Below are 18,470 nucleotides of genomic sequence, written 5' to 3'. Positions count from 1 at the left end.
CATTCTGGGATACTTTATCATCTCATTTAGTATTTTTGTACTGTAAAAACATCATATTGAGGCAACAAGATACATAAGTTACAATACCCCTTTTTGTCCACATAAATGCTTAAAATTATATGTAACTTTCACGAATAACATCAATTTGTCATCAACAAATTTTAAGTAATTACCTACCACAACTATTTAGTCTCACAATTAGAATTGGTCAAGGACCACTATCAGTGCTGAAAAATAATTGAGAATTTCACGAATGATTTCTAAGTAAATGTAAGTAGACTGAAATAACTTTAAAGTACTAGAAAACTTAAGATGAAATATGAACAACTTAAGTTCACAGTTGAGGTTATAAACTGCAGAACTGAAGCTCCAGGAAGGCAACTCATTGATTAAGAGGAAATTTTGATATGCTTCTCTGGAATACAGAAATAAAAAAGATTGGAGATAAAATAGATAATGTGGAATAGAAAATGGAGATGTACTACATATTATAGATTTTTTTAAAGGAGAAATAGATTAAACTTGAGGCCCCAAAACCCTTTTAAGATGTAGGTATTCCCTGGAGCTTGTATAGAAGTAGGGTCAGTGTTGCTACTTTTTGGAAGAAAGTCTAGCAAACCATTACTCTTTCTTTACACTTCCTTCCATTGCTTACTTACAGGATGTTTTTCAAACTCACAGTTGGTGAGGTGATGCAGGACTGGGGTCACTGCAGCTGCCCGGTATAAGAAGGCCTGGGGAGGACAGCCTAGGACAGCTCACCTTAGATATGGGGGTCAGTGTTCTTTCTTTTCCCTCTGGTGTGTGTGTCCTGGATTCCTTTTTCCTTGCTATTGGAGTGGTAAGATGCAAGACTTAGGGAAGGTAGAGGAGGCCATTGACTTGTTGGGGATCTATACTCTCAAAGGCAAAAAAAATAAATCTTTAGAAAACTAGAACTACATAGGAGTGAGGGGCCCAAATTTAAGACAGTAGGAGAGTGTTTTAAAGCGTTTCTTTGTCAATATCGTTCCCTATGAACACTGTATCTCTCCTTCGTGAAACTGAAACTTTATGATGTAGTGGCTGTTTAAGCCCAATTGTGTTTCTTCAGGGTCCTGATTTCTTTTAAGAACTCTTGCTCTCTTAGTTAGCACCTATCATTTCCTTTGTAAGTGCTATTTAAAGATGGACTGAATAGGACAGACCATATTGGCATGAACAGGATGTGATATCTGATTGGTAAATTTTCACTAGAGAGACTGAGATTCTCTGGGAAGAGGGCAGATTTTCACAGCATTTTCACTGAAATGGTAGACCAAATTCTATAGGTGTAGAGTTTGGGGTCTTTTGAATTTGTGATTATTTTGTTTAGTTTTCCCTTCAACTTAACTTTGTTTAAGAAAAAAATATATTCCTTAGGTAGCAAGAGTTTTGTTCTCCTTTACATGTTCATTTGGAAATTGATAAATTTTACCATTTCTTCCCTTTGGGTTTCTAATAGTCACAGCTATCGTCAGGGATTATTTAATATCCACCAAAGACCCTAAATTGGGAAATAAAGCAGAATGTCCTCTCAGATGTCTCTCAGTCAAGCCTCACAGGCCACAGAGATTGGCTCTTTTGTCCTGCTAAATTCCAGAGATTGGGGCTTCTGAAGTTTTTAAACCAGAATCAATCTGAGAAATAAGAAAGGTGTACATCAGAGAGACAGTGGATATACCACATGAATCCTGAAAGATTAGTGCAACTATCATGCTCTGTTTGACCCCAAAGGCTTAGAAATTGATGAATTGATATGGGAAAGAATCTGAATCAAGAAAAACAGAAAAAAAAATCTTCAAGTAGCCAGTCTAGTGTTATCTACTTCTGCTTGGCAATAACTGCATGAAAATGTACAAGAGCTGAAAATGTACAACAAAAAGCTTCTAATTCTTATGCCCATTTCACAAGTAAAGGGAGTGAATTTTAGAGTAACTCACCCAATGTCAAACAACTAGTATTAGAGCTAGTATGCTGATAACAAGGCCTGTGTACTTTTTACTATACCATCACATCTCCTAATTAAAATATAATGTGCTAAGTGTTAGGACGCATGTAGCCCACAGTACTGTGGTTTTGGTTTCAAATAGACTGAGGAGGGTAAGTTATGAAATAGATAGCAAGGTCAGTGACTTATAAGTTAAACACTCAGAAAGTATTTTTGTTTCCTAGAGTACTGACTGCCATAAACAGAATGGCAAGAATAATATGTGTAATAAATAAATATATATATATATATATAGTGTGATATTCAGCAAAGAAAATCATATAATCAAGAGGCTCTTAATGCCCAGTTTTAGAGAGTTGCATAAAGATACAGACGTCTGATGGAATATTTCCCTCCACAGAGATACAGGAAAGGAAGAGAGAAAGGATATAAAATGACTGCTGTGCCCGATGACACAGTATAGTTCTTAGTCTGGCCAGTATAGAGACTTTAAGGTTTGTTAGATTTTTTTTTTTTTAATCAAATTCTCCCAGATTAAGCAGGAAACTGTAGAGGGGATGATGAGAGCCCAGAGAACAAGGACCGATTTTGCCAGCATCTGGGAAACCTCATGTAATAGCTGATAGGTCAAGATCACAAATGGAGAAATTCACTCCTGCTTCCACTCCCACAGGATTTCAATTCACTGAGGTTTTAATTTGTTACCGACCCAAATAAAATGTGCAAGAGACTCTTTTCTTATTCTTTCCTTTGATTTTTTGGCTTTAATTTCCTGTCTTTCTATTGTTTCTATGAATCATGGATTCACGATGAAATTGGAAGATATGAAAATTCACATCCCCCAAAATGTAATTATTCTGTTCAATAACAATCTTAATACGTAAAGGTTTACTTCATTTTCCTATTGGGGTAACCCATCTGGTTCTCCTGGTGAGGGAAAAGCAGTTTGAGCAAAAAGACTCTTTTTGGTCTGAGTAAATGCAAACCATCAAGAGAAAACTCTAGCAAGGTTAAATGTAACTGACAGTGCAGCTTCCCTTTTTGATCTTTTCCCCACCCCCCAGTAATCCAATTCATCCTTCCAGGTGTGAATCCTAGCAATGATCTATAGCTCTTTTCTGATATATAACAAGGAGTTGTTTATAAATTAATTTCCTTCCTTGAGACATAAACACTCTCAGTCATTGTCTGCTGTCCTTGATTGGGAAGAGTTTTCCTCCTCTTTTAATTTGTTACCCATTGTACTTCTTTTGCCCCTTAATTTAGTTTTCCTTTTATCAGAATCCATTATGTTTCCACAGCTTCCACTTCATCTCCCATTCCCTTTTAAACAAACCCCTAAGTGCAAATAACCATGTTTGTTTCTGTAGAATGTAGTGGATACATTAATAGGGTTAAAAAAATTAATAGGTGAGCACATGACCTTTGGTTTAGAAGTCTCCTTAAGAACAATCCTTATAAGCACAGTCAATAAGTAAACATTCTGTAAATATTAGTTGAAAGAAATAAACAAGACATACAAAGACTTGCTTTTCTTATTCCTTTCTGCCCATCTGTGCTCTGTCTTCAAAACTTAACCCCTTCCAAATGCTATTCCGGCAAAACCCACACAGCTGTTTATTTTTTTACTGGACATCCCTTGATAGCCAACATAATGGAGAAAGGATACATTAGTATTTATCAAGCACCTACCAATGTCAGGCATCATGCTAAGTAATTTTCACATGCTATCCTAAATCTACACGAAGTTTCCCTTTTCAGAGATGACAAAATAGTGACTGAGAATGGTTAAAGTAAGATTTCCTCACTCCGTTAGAATGTAGAAAATCACAAGAGATTATTGCTCCCAATGGACCAACTGAAAAGATGGATAGACTGCAAAAATTAGAGTTTATAATACCCCACAGAGAGGTGAGGTACACAAAAAAGTTAATGGAATTAAATTTCAGAGCTTTACACTGTCCTCCTATGTTGCCGGCTGTGTTCACCTTTGGAAACATGGTGGGAGACAATGCATGCCCAACATAAATGGTGAGGTTGCAAAGTAAGGAGAAACTTTTAAAGGTCTCACAGAGGTTGATAAGGCAGATTAGAATCTTGAGGACCTCCAGATGTAGAACAAGTCTGCACCCATCTGCCAATTCTTTTATGGGATCTTCACCAGCACTCAGGGCAAAGGCTGGGAAAATAGCAGGAGAGCTGAAAGAAATCCCACAAAGTTCATGGAGGCTATAGTGTGTGCATGGCAGAGCTCACTAAGGGCTAAGAGCAGAGAAAGAGGTCAGATAGAGAACGCTGAAATTATGAACGCTGGGAGTAGGGCTGGAGTGCAGTGAAAGCTTTCTGATGACCTAAAAAGCAGGACTGTAAAACCGTGAGACATCTCAAGATTTTTATTGGTGCTTAAATCCCAAGTCCTGCTTAAAGGAGAGTCCTAACGGGACTCTGAAATTATTTGGAACCAGTGGTGTTCTGAAATTAAACCAAACTTCAATCCCTTCTAGAATCAGTTCAACTATAAATTATAGGAAGGATCATGACCTTTAATGGGAATAAATATCATTTACTTCAATATCCATTATTCTTTTATACCAATATCCAGAATACAAATTACAAGACAGGCAAAGAAGCACAAAAACATGACCTATCCTCAAAAGAAAGGCTGGTCAGGGACTTCCCTGGTGGTCCAGTGATTAAGACTCTGCACTTCCACTGCAGGGGGTGTGGGTTCGATCCCTGGTTGGGGAACTAAGATCACACATGCTACCATGGCATGACCAAAAATTTTTTTTTTTTAATTTTAAAAAAGAAAAGATGGTCAATAAAAACAGACCCAAAAGTATTCCAGAGATTAGAATTAACAGACGAGAATTTTAAAATAACTGTTATAAACATGTTAACATGTTTAGCAGAAAAGGTGGATAATGAGATAGGAAATTTTAGCAAAAAATTAACAGTGCAAAACTACAAATGACAATTCTAGAACTGAAAAATACAATATTAAAAATGAAAGTCATTTCATGTTCCTAAAAGCTGAAAGGACAATTCAAAAGAAAAGACCTGTGAACTGTAGAAATATCATGGGTTTTATACCCATCAGAAAGTTAAGGTACAAAAAAGTTAAATGAACTAATTTCAGAGCTCCAAAATCTCTTCCTAGAAAGGGAGGAATGCACTGCCACTCTCATCCTAGATAGGCCAAAAGTAAAACTGAATGGTTAATGTGTTTTCCAGAGGTGAGAGTTACTAAATAGAAACTCTGAGATTTTTATTCAGGTCATTCTGACACCAAAGCCTGGGCTCTTTCTATTATAAATCTCTGTATCTCAAATTATACTCACATTTCTTATTAGAGTGCTTTTATTCAGTTACTTCCTACCAGATGTCTCCTAATCTAGATAATAAAATGCCTGTGGGCAAGATCTGTGTCCTCTAAATCAGTTCCATCTTCTGTAATCCCAAATGGAAGTATCTGCTTATAAACATTGCTACATACCTGATGTCAAAGCTAAATGAGGTCTGCACTAAAATCCAATTCCAATGGAGAGGTTGATAGAAAGATGCCAACACAGACACAGATGTTATTTAGAACCTTAGAGGTACACTTTAGCTGGATCTTCAACTAGTCTTATTGATCCTAGACCTTTTCATTTTTGCCCCCAGACTTCAATATTTACTATTCTAGTCTATGTCTTTGATGTGATTAAACAAGAATCTCAAAATCTAATGTCTTCTGAGAGGTCAACTAACTGCACCAAGAGGGGTAATCAGGCAATAGAGAGTAATGAGGAAGGCAGAAATGCAAAGAGCTGTAAAGTGATGCCATGCCAAAATATATTCAAATTCAAATGTATTTGTAATAGTCTCCTGACCAAGATTTTAGCCAGATCTGTTCTTTATACTGCCAGTTTGCTGTACAGGATAGAGCACAGTGGTTAAAATCCACTGCACAGACAAAACTGTGGATTTGTAACTGGATTTCAAGTCCCAGCTCTGTCACTGCTGACTTTGGTAACATAGGCCTTGTCATTGACCACTGTTAGCCTTAGATCCCTTTTCAATCAAATCGTAATAATAACAGTACCTACTTCATAGGTCATTAAAAAGATCAAATAATGAGGCGATACGTATAGATTGCTTTGAACAGTGCCTGATGCATAGTGAATTCTCAATAAATATTAGCTATTATTAGAACTAATAATCTTAACCAAGTTTTCCAAAGAGGGTGTACAATTAAGCTTTAAAATTGATTCGTAATGGGATCTATAAAGATTTATTTTAAATTAAATGTTTACTGCGAGGTTACTATTAAGATCTATGCTTGCAGTTATTCACACAAGCATAATGTATATGATCATATATTAAGTAGAATACATAATATATTAACAACAGCGACTTACTAATGACTCATGGTGAGTCCATTATTCAGTAATGGCATCTTTATCTTTTCTGTCATGTTCATGGAGAGCCTGTAATTTCTATATCTTCAGAATTATTTTCCCTTCAAAAGGGTGCCACTCTAGATATATTTCACTGTCATTTAAAAAAATTCTTGATGACTCTGCAGACACTTCTTTATTAAAAACAACTGTAAATATTCAATAAGGAAACACTTAAATGCAATGATAATAAAATTTCTTCTGGAGTGACCATTGAAATGAAAATGAAGCAGGATTGTGGCTCATTTTACATGTTATTTTATCTATTTGTCATGTTAATAAGTTGCTGTTGACAGGGTAAACCTGTTGGCTGCTGTTTCTATTGCTAACAGCCTATTTATATGCACCATATAAATGCTTTATGGGTAAATTACTCATCATATTTTGACTTAGAGTAAAATAAAGATATTGCTTCGCTGAAGGACATCTCCTGTGGTCACAGTCTTTTCATGACTTTTAAAATACGGAATTTAAATCTTGAAAACGTCATAAGACAATATTATTCCTTTTCCTGAAGTGTCTATTGATCTTTTGTATTTCTCTATACAATTTCTGTATGCAAAACTTCAATTTGAACATTCGCTATGGTCTCATCACAATATGAATAATAATATTATTAACTTACAATAGGAAATAATATCAATTTATTCAATAGATACTTATTAATGAGCTATTCTGTGCCACACCCTAAGGAGACAGTGTTAAACAAGACTGACATGGTTTCTGACCATGAAGCTTACTATCTAATGGGGAAGACACATATACACACTGCTATATATAAAATAGATAACTAATAAGGACCTGCTGTATAGCACAGGGAACTCTGCTCAATACTCTGTAATGACCTATATAGGAAAAGAATCTAAAAAAAGTGGATATATGTATGTGTATAACTGATTCATTTTGCTGTACAGCAGAAACTAACACAACATTGTAAATCACTTATACTCCAATAATTTTTTTTTAAATGGAGTATGTAATGAATTACACAAAAAAGTATTTATTTACTTTCCATTGTGATAAATATTAAGCAGAAGCAATTTGCATTTATTGCATTTATTCATTTATAACACATGTTGAAAACCAGGTTATATATCAGGAAATGTACAAGATGAAAAAACAAAGAATATCCCTCTGTTAAGAAGCCTAACTTGGTGTTTCTAGGAAGAGAGATAAATACATATACAGTAAAATGTCATGAGGGACATAGACCTATAGGTAGTAATACAGCAGCACAGAGGAGAGACTAAGACTCTACCTGGGCAGGTATATGTGCAGGCTTCCCAGAGGAGGTTACATTTAAGGTGAGTATGGCAGAATAAACAGAATATGGCAGACAGAGAAGGTGGGGAAAGAGAATCTAAGTAAAAGATATAATTTTTTTTAAGGAAAAAGGCATTGATGTAAAAATACCCAATATATTTGGAAAATGTCTTTGCTTCTATCACTTAACATATGTAGAAACTATTGTATGAAATGCAGAAGTAAAAATAAGTGGTCCTTGTCCTTTTGGAGTTCAAAACCTAGAAGTTGAAGAAAAAAGTACAAATAAGGAAATGGTATAAAATGTTTGATTATTGTATTAGAATTCTATGCCAAATCTATAATGTAATCTCAAAAAGAATACCACAAAATGATTTTTTTAATCTGGGAAAATTAACATATTAATATCTATTAAAACAATGTGGGGAAAAGAACAAGAGAGGAGAATAACCCTACTAAATATTTAAAAATACATTATTTAACACTTTTGTAATGTAACTAGCTTGAGAGTAGTGATTGAATGGATAATTGCAGGCCCATGAATAAATGTAAATTTAGTAATTGAAGAAATGACACTTCAAGTCAGTAGGAGAAGGTGGTTTTTAAAATAAAAGATGCTTGGAAAAAAGTTAATAGCCTTGGACCCTTACTCTGAGGATGAGTAATACATCTCCTCCATCCTTCTGACTGTTCCCTGATGCTCTAGCCTCTCAGCGCCTTCTCTCCATCAGTAGTGGGCTGGTGGGAACAACAGGGTTTAGCTCTGCCTGTTTCTCTCTCCTTTCTTCTTGGGATTGGCATGTCTGTAGGAAGCATGTCTCTGGTTTACTCTCAAGCGTGCAGTAAACTTGTAATTACTAAGTCCCTCCAGCAGGCATCCGTTGTCTGGGTTGGACCTTGTGACTGGAGGGATGAGGCTTTCAAATTTGGGGTGATGGGGGTGGTTGGTGTTTAGTGGTAGAAAACCTGTGGTCTCATAAATAAGCAGTGTTTTGGTGCACGGACAGCAATCTGAAAGAGCAAAAAGGTCTGGCATTTAGCTCAAAAAAATTTAAACTTCTAGTGTAGGTAGAGTGGGGATCTTCAAGCTTTGCTCATGCTTGACTCAATGCTGACCAGGTGGGGTTTTGACCCAAGCAGGTGACGCTGGTGTATATCACACCATATTTTTCCAGTGTATCCATGGCTATTAATCGCTTCAATCTAAGCCAATAGCCCTGAGCCGGGAGACATTAAGCAGCTAAGCCAGGCAGGATTCTGACCTTGCTGGCTCACTGGAAGTTATATCAGGTTTGCCCATAAATGAGTAGCTTCTCTTATAGGAGGGCTTGCAGGCAAGTGATCTTAACCAAAAAGCAGGGAGGGCTCTTAGGCCCTTGGCTGCTGCAGCTTGATCCTGAGGTTCCTGACAATAGCTTGGCCTGGCATCACAGGGGCGGCTGATGTGGGATTCAACAGTTTGGAGGCATTGGTAGGCAGCATTATATTTGCTACTTTTAATTACAAAACAGTCGATGTCCCTGTTCACTAGTGAATTTTTGGCTGTAACTGCCAGTGCTAGGCCTATAGAGGTGGCATTAGAAAATTGCTCCAAATCCCATTCTACATCCATGGCCCTGTGCGTGGATGAATCTTAGATTAGTGTGACTGGTCCAGAGGCTAGAGAGTCACATCCTGCCATGTGGTCCCTGACTGGTCCCAAATTGTAATTATGCAAGCTCTAACCACGGCTTTAGTCTTCCCCAATCTAACTTTTATATAATCTAGTGAGGCATATGGCAGAGGTATTGGCCCTTCTCAGCCCTCAGGGACACGTGTTTCAAAAACATCCAGAGGGGATTTCTCCATTTGACCAAACGCAAAGATGAAGAGAAAACCCTCCTAAGAGATAATTTCGTATGTCTGAGAAACTCCATGGCAAAAGTCAGCAGCCACAGCCAGACGGCAAAGGACTGAAAATACAGTGTGTAGATAGAACTCACACTCAATTCACTTTATCCAGATCTCATTGAGACTCTGCTACTGCTGTGATCAAAGCTGAGTACAAAAGGGATCCTGTGTCATAATGCTGCCCTGAAGAGCTTCTTCAGGGACTGGAAACTCACTCACTTTTAAATCTTGAGGATATATTAGCACAGCTAGAAAATCTTTGGACTTCTTTAGTGTAATATCAGTAACTCTTTAGTTACTTAATCATCCATTCCATTAAGGGGCTGTCCTAGGATGCTTCTGCTGTGGGAACCGCAATTTCACCCAACATGGAAAACTTTCCCAGCTGAGCCTAAGCAGAATAAGACATTTTTGAGGACAGATCTGAGGCTTTTATTTCTTCGAACATTTTATTCATTAGACAAGAGAATTTGATATCAGCCTTGGATTCATGTTTAGACTTTAACTTTGGACTTAGAAGGAGATTTAAAGTTTCTCCCTGGGAATTTGGTAATTTGACCAGGTTCATAGCAGAAATTTTTCAGCCTCTCTAGGATGTTTTTAGTCATTATTGGAATATCTTAATTTCGTTGCTACATTGGACCAAAAAGATAGTCATAATTTGAAGTAGTACATAAATAAAGAATAAACTTTTGGCTTTGAGCACAGCATTAACTTGGATTCAGTTTAATGAATATCCAGTAATGACTCATTTCAGAGTCTTCCTGGGTAAAATCTCTGCTGCCTACTAGAAGAATCTGGAGAGGGTCTGCATTTTAATTTGAAGCATGTTGGCTTTATAAAGATGGATGTGTGAGGGAGGAGAAATATCTTTTCTCTCTACCCTTCTAAGTTCTCAGCAAGAGAAAAGTCTACAAATTTATTTAACATAAATTTTACGCAACAGGAAGGACTTCATAAGGAAATGAAGAAATCTGAGAACTTTTTTTTAACATTCTTATCTCTGTTTAGTACTCGCTTAATTTTAGAATAGCTTAGAGTTACAAAAAAGTTGCAAAGATCTGTACAGAGTGTACAGAGTGCCGTGGACCCCAACCCAGTACCCCTATTTCCAACACGTTAGTAATTTAGTACATTAGTATGACATGTTTATCCAACTAAGGAACCAAGATGGATACATTATTATTAACTAAAGTCCCCACTTTATTAGAATTTCCCTAGTTTTCCCCTAACATCCTTTTTCTGTCCCAGTCTCCTCTGGGCTGTGACATTTCTCAGACGTCCCTGGGTTTTGATACCTTGAAAGTTTTGAGGAGGACTGGTCAGGTATTTTGTCCCTCAATTTTTTGTCTGTTGGTTTTCTGATGTTTTTCTTATGGAAACCTGAGAATTTTTTTGCTAGCTTTGATGAAGATTGGAGAGTCATGGAAAAATGGGATAGGACAAAAAGAGGTATCAGTAAATGGGAAAACCGAGCAAGTCCTGTTCCTTCAGATTCCCCTCTGCATCCCTCCGTCTTTGGAGATGAGGATACTCCTTTCCTCTGGGCATAGGAAGGACACCTCTCACATGAGGATCTTATGACCTGCTTCAGGAAAAAGTAAAAAAATCCTCCCTGCACCTGCCATTTCTCAAATTTCTTCGGCTTGAAGTATTCGATATGCCAAGGTGCCATATGTTGGGGTAGCAATCCTGAACCCCGTTAGAAGCAAGGCTTCCTGATAAGCTGCTGACTTCCCTGCTTAACAGTTAAGTCCGGTGTGTGTGTGTGTGTGTGTGTGTGTGTGTGTGTGTGTGTGTGTGTCGGGGGTAACTTTCATCTCTAATTTTCTAGTTAAGGAAGAAGGATTGTCCCTAAACATGAATAGCCTCTTGCTTCAACCCCTTGATTCCTCCCCACAAAGGTTAAACTGGGTTGACTGGTACTTTTTTCTCAACGTGGTGGATTTCAACTATCTTAAATTCTAAACTGAGATCCTTTGGTCTTTTTTCCCTCTGCCTCTTGCCCCACTCCCACCCCCACTGGATAAATGATCTGGGTACTAGTGCCCTGCTCTGGAAACAGCATTTCCCTTGGGCAGGCTCTTCCAAAGACTAGATTGGGGAGAAGGAGTAGCAGAGACATTTGGGTCTCATATTCTCCAAAAGCTTTCTCAGTAAGTCTTAGTAGTAAGGACAACTAGCTCTTATCATAATAATGCAACCTAACAAACACCCTCAAAATCAGTAGCATGAAACAACAGCCATTTAGTGTCTTGCTCACAGATCTGCAGGTAGGCTGGGGAAGGTGCGGTACTTTCTGTGTCACATTCTGGGGCCCAGGCAGGAGGCGCAGTGAATACCTGGGCATAGCCTTCTCATACTGAACATCAGAAGCTCCCAGAAATGCCAATGGGAGCGCTGTTGTCCATTAAGGACTAAGTTTGGAACTGGACCCTCTCACTCTTACCTATTGGACAAAACAAGTACCATGGCTAGGGCAACATCTGGGGGTCAAGGAAGTACTGTCCTCTACCCCCATAGAGGTCTTGGGTATGGGGAAGAAGTAATGGTCAAACAATAATATATGACACCTGGAAATATCAAGCTATGTCACAGCTTCAGATGCAGCTAATGTGAACAATAGTTCACCAAGAGGCTTGCCTTTTACCTTTCCTCTTCCGTCCACAACCGATGTATAGAGCTCTTTTTTAAAAAGAGCCTTAGTTTAAGAAAGCTTACTTTAAGTGAAAAATGCTAGATAGAAGTAAAATAAATTGTAGACAGAGTACACAACTGAATCCAGAAGACTTTGTATAACATTTCTGTTCTCCTAAATTCTGATAATTCTGCTCTTCCTTTCTGGAGGTCGTTTGTTAGTTTTCTTAAAAGGTAAAAATAAATAAATAATAAATGCTGGTTTCCAACAGCATTTACATTTGTAATCCATTGAATACTTATATCAATCCTATGATATATATATATATATATATCACATGTATATAATAATACATAATGTACAATATGTGTGATATGTATTATATCATATAATATACATATAAGGTATTAAGTTTATATATGTTTAAAAATAAAAGAAAACCAAGAAGCCTTAAAAATTTAAATGACTGACCAAAGTCATACAACTAAACTTAAACTCACATCTTTGGACTCTACTCCTATACTTTTTTCCTACCCAGAAATCTTTAGGACAAGCAAATAGATCCAATAACATGCATAAGTTATACACATGAAGATAATTTAACATAGCATTGGCCTTTGTTACTCATAAAGCCTTCCAAAGAATGGAAAATATATTCTGTATTTTCAGTTGTGTTTTTCGTCAAGTTTTGGGTGCTGCGTTTATTGGAAAACAGATTAATTTTCTAGGGTAATTTTTCTCAGGAAATAGAGAAATAGAAATTTGCACACCTATACTGATTCTTCTACTGATCTCTAACTCTATCTTGATTCCTATTTATATAACCTTACTCCCCCCATACCCAAATCTATACTTATATAATCTATAGTTTTATTTACTGAAAATACTGTGGAGCACCTGGAGCGATAATTGTCTATTCAAAAAAAAACTGCTAGACAAGAAATACAGCTAGAAATGGAATACATGCAGCTCTAAACTTTTTTCAAAAGGGAATTTGTAGAGATATGAGAGTATTTTGGCAACAAAATCAGAAAACCAGGCAGTATCTGAGTCATTTTACTGAAATTTGGGAAATGGCCATTTTTATGGAAGTGTGGTTCCTGTAACATAGATGTCTGTATGGTGGAGGCGAATATTGTAAGATGAGGTGGCAGGAGGAATGCCAATGAGAGGTGAGTGGCTATGGAAAATAACACTTCTAAAATCATCACCAGCTTCTTTTAAAATGAAGGGCAAATAAGGTGACTGTTTGCTTTGTCACAACAGAACTATGTGCAGGTTTTTTTTTCAACTGTGTCTGAAATAATATTCCTCACTGCTGCATCCTCTAAACCAGGGACTTTAGATGATCCTGAGTTTGGGTATATGTGGCATTTAAGCCAGTCCTGGATCAAAGCTTTTGCACTAAATCAGATTTATGTTGAGGGTAGAAAGAGAAACAACTAAAGAATCCTTTCATTGTTCACTTTTGCAAAACACTGAGCAGTAAAATAAGTATTTACAGGCAAGAAGAAGGAGCAAAGTTTTATAAAGCGTTGTCATACTTTGAAATCTGAATACATTAATCAGCCTCAGCACAATAGCTTATGGCTACTATGTACTTATGATCGTGTCGACAACAATAACGTATCAAGACCATATAGTGCAAGTACTAATATGGTACTTTAAAATTATTGGCTTATATTGTATTTTTATTAAACTGGTAATGTTTTCATAAAGTCTGTAATAAAATGTTCTTTAATCCAGCTTTTTTTCTAGTTTTCTGAGGTAACAGCCCTCCCTAAGCAAGGTTCTTTTCATTACAGATGCATGCATAAAAGAAATCTGGGCCAGGAGAAATTATGTTTCTTACTTGCCTCTATACGGTAAAGAAAACTTTGCATTTGTGAAGTAAAAAGGCAAATTTCAAAATACTTCCTTGTGATTTCTGACACCTCAGTTATTTACAAGCAGTAACAACTATGCCTCATTATCAAGTAAGACAGACCAGAGCCTGGATAATTATGAGAAGTAGATCATAAAAGTTCATTTTAATGTGAATTACATTTTGTCAGCCAACCCTCACTTCCCCTTTTCTTCTTGGATGTAGCAAGAAAGAGGGGGAAGTATTCAGAGCTAAGATGAGTTTCTTGGGTTGGAACGGAGGAAATAGAAAATATAATAGTAAATATTTATATTACAGTTTACAAGTAAAATTTATAGAGCAGTACTGTATTTCACCTAAACTCTAGCACTAACCTTTCAATGGGTTTACTCACTTCTACTCATGACCCCTTGCCATCTAGTCTCCATAGAAATAAGTCATTTTAAGTCACTTCTCAAAACCTTCCGATGGTTTTTCGTATTTTTCATGGTAAAATGCAAAATCCTTGCCACAGCTGATAAGACCCTCCTTTATCTGTCCCCCCATCCTCAGGTCAACTTCCTCTCTTGTACTATTTTCAATCTTTGGTCTTTCTACCTCAGCTACTCTGGTTTTTCTTACAGTAATATTCAATTACACCAAGTGTTCTCCCACTTCAGTATCTTTGTATTTGCTCTTCCTTTGCCTGAAACATTCTTCCCCTAGAAAACTGCATGGCTTGGTCTATCATCTCATTCAAGTCTTTGCTCAAATGCCATTTTTATCAGAGGCCCTCTCTGATCAATACATGTAAAAAGGCACACTCCGTCCACTGCTCTGTCCAGCCAAACCACCTTTACTGTCCTTTGTCTGACAGGCCTTATCATCATTCAGCATGATTTATATGTATTTGTTCATTTTTTTCATTGTCTCTACTTTCCTACTGGGTGAAAGCTCTATAATGGCAGCCTTATAAATCAGGTGTTATTATAAGATCCCTTTTGCAAATAAGAACAATGAAGTTTATAGGGGTTAATAGTTTGGCAAATATTAATCCAGTACATAGCATAACCATAAGTAAGCCCTGATTTTCTGACTCTTGACCCTACTCGCTTTTCTCCCACTTAACCATAGGTACTTTTCTTGAAAAAGAAAAGCATTGATTAAAAACTGGAGATGGAGGGTGTGATTGGAGGATGCTGTAGGAAAGTTCTTTATATCTCTGTGTCTCTACATCTCCCTGATTAATTTTTGCTCATACTCTTCACTTTGTCTGGAGTTGTATTTCCTCTTTTGCCATCGATTTGAATCCCTGTGTTTTAAAGGCCTATCTCAATCTCTTTCTCCATCATGGAAACTTCTACAACTTTCCTTTTCCTCATGATCTACTGATCATACTGATGAATGATGACTCACAGTAAACTTACTAAAATTAATTCCCTGAATGGAAGGATCACATATTATATATATTTTTAATCCTTACAATCATGAACATATCAAGGTATCAGTTAATATTTATTGAATTAATTTGAATATTTAAAACAATTGGGAGATAAGTTTGTGTATTCAATTACAAATTTCAGCTTAGATCTTAACACTAATTTTATGCTGGTGAGGTTTTCACATTTGATATAGCAAAAATTAACATATTAAGAAATGTTAAGTATATTCTGAAGAAACATACTATTTTTATATTTAAAAGTTGTGTTAATGAGAACAATTAAAAAAACTGACACTGCAGAAATACAAAGGATCATGAGAGATTACTACAAGCAACTATATGCCAATAAAATGGGCAACCTGAAAGAAACAGACAAATTCTTAGAAATGCACAACCTTCTGAGACGGAACCAGGAAGAAACAGAAAATATAAACAGACCAATCACAAGCACTGAAATTGAGACTGTGATTAAAAATCTTCCAACAAACAAAAGCCCAGCAGCAGATGGCTTCACAGGCGAAATCTATCAAACATTTAGAGAAGAGCTAACACCTATCCTTCTCAAACTCTTCCAAAATGTAGCAGAGGGGGGAACACTCCCAAACACATTCTACAAGGCCACCATCAACCTGAAAACCAAAACCAGACAAAGTTGTCACAAAGAAAGAAAATTACAGGCCAATATCACTGATGAACACAGATGCAAAAATCCTCAACAAAATACTAGCAAACAGAATCCAACAGCACATTAAAAGAATCATACAGCATGATCAAGTGGAGTTTATCCCAGGAATGCAAGGATTTTTCAATATACATAAATCAATCAATGTAATAAACCATATTTACAAACTGAAGGGGAAAAACCATAAGATCATCTCAATAGATGCAGAAAAAGCTTTTGAAAAAATTCAACACCAAATTTATGATAATAACCCTCCAGAAAGTAGGCATAGAGGGTACTTACCTCAACATAATAAAGGCCATATATGACTAACCCACAGCCAACATCACTCTCAATGGTGAAAAACTAAAACCATTTTCTCTAAGATCAGGAACAAGACAAGGTGGTCCACTGTCACCAATATTATTCAACATAGTTTTGGAAGTTGTAGCCACAGCAATCAGAGAAGAAAAAGAAATAAAAGGAATTCAAATCAGAAGAGAAGAAGTAAAGCTGTCACTGTTTGCAGATGACATGATACTATATATAGAGAATCCTAACGATGCTACCAGAAAACTACTAGAGCTAATCAATGAATGTGGTAAAGTAGCAGGATACAAAATTAATGCACAGAAATCTCTGGCATTCCTATACACTAATGATGAAAAATCTGAAGGTGAAATTAAGGAAACACTCCCATTTACCACTGAAACAAAAAGAATAAAATACCTAGGAATAAACCTACCTAAGGAGACAAAAGACCTGTACGCAGAAAACTATAAGACACTGATGAAAGAAATTAAAAATGATACAAATAGATGGAGAGATATACCATGTTCTTGGATTGGAAGAATCAATATTGTGAAAATGACTCTACTACCCAAAGCAATCTATAGATTCAATGCAATCCCTTTCAAACTACCAATGGTATTTTTCACAGAACTAGAACCAAAAATTTCACAATTTGTATGGAAACACAAAAGACCCAAAATAGCCAAAGCAATCTTGAGAAAGAAAGACACGAGCTGGAGGAATCAGGCTCCCAGACTTCAGACTATACTACAAAGCTACAGTAATCAAGACACTATGGTACTGGCTCAAAAACAGACATATAGCTCAATGGAACAGGATAGAAAGCCCAGAGATAAACCCATGCACCTATGGTCAGCTAATTTATGACAAAGGAGGCAAGGATATACAATGGAGAATGGACAGTCTCTTCAATAAGTGGTGCTGGGAAAACTGGACAGCTACATGTAAAAGAATGAAATTAGAACACTCGCTAACACCATACACAAAAATAAACTCAAAATGGATTAGAGACCTAAATATAAGGCCAGACACTATAAAACTCTTAGAGGAAAACATAGGCAGAACACTCTATGACATAAATCACAGCAAGATCCTTTTTTGACCCACCTCCTAGAGAAATAGAAATAAAAATAAACAAATGGGACCTGATGAAACAAAAGCTTTTGCACAGCAAAGGAAACAATAAACAACATTAAAAGACAACCCTCAGAATGGGAGAAAATATTTGCAAATGAAGCAACTGACAAAGGATTAATCTCCAAAATTTACAAGCAGCTCATGAATCTCAATATCAAAATAAACAAACAATCCAATCCAAAAATGTGCAGAAGGCCTAAATAGACATTTCTCCAAAGAAGATATACAGATTGCCAACAAACACATGAAAGGATGCTCAACATCACTAACCATTAGAGAAATGCAAATCAAAACTGCAATGAGGTATCACTTCACACCAGTCAGAATGACCGTCATCAAAGAATCTACAAACAATAAATGCTGGAGAGGGTGTGGAGAAAAGTGAACCCTCTTGCACTGTAGGTGGGAATGTAAATTGATACAGCCACTATGGAGAACAATATGGAGCTTCCTTAAAAAACTAAAAATAGAGCTACCATATGACCCAGCAATCCCACTACTGGGCATATACCCTGAGAAAACCATAATTCAAAAAGTGTCATGTACCACAATGTTCATTGCAGCTCTATTTACAATAGCCAGGACATGGAAGCAACCTAAGTGTCCATCAACAGATGAATGGATAAAGAAGACATGGCACATATATACAATGGAATATTACTCGGCCATAAAAAGAACCAAATCTGAGTTATCTGTAGTGAGGTGGATGGACCTAGAGTCTGTCATACAGAGTGAAGTAAGTCAGAAACAGAAAAACAAATACCGTATGCGAACTCATATATATGGAATCTAAAAAAAAAAAAAAAAATGGTTCTGAAGAACCTAGGGGCATGACAGGAATAAAGATGCAGATGTAGAGTATGGGCTTGAGGAGACG

At 36.6% G+C, this 18,470-nt stretch overlaps 1 protein-coding gene across 3 annotated transcripts in view; it reads right to left on the bottom strand.

Annotated features, from left to right (window-relative positions):
- The window catches only part of PLPPR5 (phospholipid phosphatase related 5), a 308,592-nt gene that overhangs the window by 205,323 nt on the left and 84,799 nt on the right, over positions 1 to 18,470 (bottom strand). The window lies entirely within an intron of this gene.

This window comes from Globicephala melas, chromosome 1 (assembly GCF_963455315.2).
Source record: "Globicephala melas chromosome 1, mGloMel1.2, whole genome shotgun sequence".
In the NCBI taxonomy this organism is placed as follows: Eukaryota; Metazoa; Chordata; class Mammalia; order Artiodactyla; family Delphinidae; genus Globicephala; species Globicephala melas.
The sequence above is the reverse complement of the archived record's forward strand: the minus strand, read 5'-3'. Positions and strand labels throughout refer to the sequence as shown.